Source organism: Alligator sinensis, unplaced genomic scaffold, assembly GCF_000455745.1.
Source record: "Alligator sinensis unplaced genomic scaffold, ASM45574v1 scaffold1585_1, whole genome shotgun sequence".
Taxonomy (NCBI): Eukaryota; Metazoa; Chordata; order Crocodylia; family Alligatoridae; genus Alligator; species Alligator sinensis.
The window spans coordinates 36,829-37,421 of record NW_005843295.1 but is presented as its reverse complement, the minus strand read 5'-3'; the positions used below and the strand labels follow the sequence as shown (position 1 = coordinate 37,421).

Genomic DNA, 593 nt, shown 5'->3' with positions numbered 1-593 from the left:
TGAAAGAGTGTAGCAAGGTGCTTAGTGCCCTGGAGCAGGACTCAGGACACCTGGGTTCTCTGCCTGTTTCTGCCAGTGCCCTGCTCCCTGCCCTGAGCTGACTCCCTTCCCTGCCATCTGCCTCAGTTTCCCCCCCCACCTAGGGCTGTGCAGTACAGGGGCTGCCTCTCCCAGTCTGTGCAGAGTCTGGAGCAATGGAGGCCTGGATTGCAGTCAGGGAGTGCAGCACCTGGCACACTGCAGGGAGCCCTAGGCTGGCCCTGCAGAGCAGGGAGCGTGGGGGGAAACTGAGGCAGAGGGGGGAAGACCTGTGTGCCCTGGTGCAGGTCCCCATGTGAGATGCCATAGATGGGCTGGGAGCTGAAGTAAGCATTGTCCACCTTTGTGAGGGGCTGAAAACCTCAATGGCCCAGGAGGACCCCAGGTGCCCTGGAGGAGAAATGGATGGATGGACACGAAAGAGAGTGAGAGGCTGGGAGCAAGATAGGGCAGGGAGGAGGGGGAAGGGGGAAAGGAGGGATGGAGAGAGAAGGAGACTGGGGCTGAAGGTGCATGGGGTGCAGAGGAGGGTGAAGGTAGGAGGCTGAGGCAGG

General features: G+C 61.0%; 1 pseudogene; it reads right to left on the bottom strand.

Moving 5' to 3' along the window:
- Positions 1–593, bottom strand: part of LOC112548574 — a 7,307-nt pseudogene that overhangs the window by 5,465 nt on the left and 1,249 nt on the right.